Source organism: Varanus komodoensis, unplaced genomic scaffold, assembly GCF_004798865.1.
Source record: "Varanus komodoensis strain SLA01 unplaced genomic scaffold, ASM479886v1 scaffold2604, whole genome shotgun sequence".
NCBI classification, from domain to species: domain Eukaryota; kingdom Metazoa; phylum Chordata; class Lepidosauria; order Squamata; family Varanidae; genus Varanus; species Varanus komodoensis.
The window spans coordinates 2,090-2,599 of NW_025335686.1; the positions used below are offsets into that span (position 1 = coordinate 2,090).

A 510-nucleotide genomic window follows, 5' to 3' on the forward strand; every position below is an offset into this window, starting at 1 on the left:
TTTTTTTGCACAGCTCAACCTTACTTCCCATTCCCGGACTAATGCAACCATAAAAATTGTCCCTGGACACCTAGGTTTTCTAACCCTAACCCTAGCCTGGTGAAAATCCCTAACCCTAATATAGGGCGATTGCTCCATTCATAATAGTGCGATTTTTTAAAAAGCCTCCCAGACTTGGTTTTTTTGCACAGCTCAACATTGCTTCCCATTCCTGGCCTAATGCAACCATAAAAATTGTTTCTGTGCACCTAGGTTTTCCAACCCTTACCCTAGCCTGGTGAAAATCCCTAACCCTAATATAGGGCGATTGTTCCATTCATAATAGTGCGATTGTTTAAAAAGCCTCCCAAACTTGGTTTTTTTGCTCAGCTCAACATGTCTTCCCATTCCCAGCCCAATGCAACGATCAAAATTGTCCCAGGACAGCTAGTTTTTCTAATCCTAACCCCAGCCTGGTGAAAATCCCTAACCCTAATATAGGGCGATTGTTCCATTCATAATAATGCAATT

General features: G+C 42.0%; 1 long non-coding RNA gene across 1 annotated transcript in view; it reads right to left on the reverse strand.

The window, feature by feature from the left end:
* The window catches only part of LOC123025293, a 2,444-nt gene extending 1,950 nt beyond the window's left edge, over window positions 1-494 (reverse strand). Inside the window, exon 1 of the long non-coding RNA XR_006415096.1 lies at window positions 71-494. This is a non-coding gene — a long non-coding RNA (uncharacterized LOC123025293). The remainder of the gene's footprint in view (window positions 1-70) is intronic.
* Window positions 495-510: the final 16 nt, after the last annotated feature.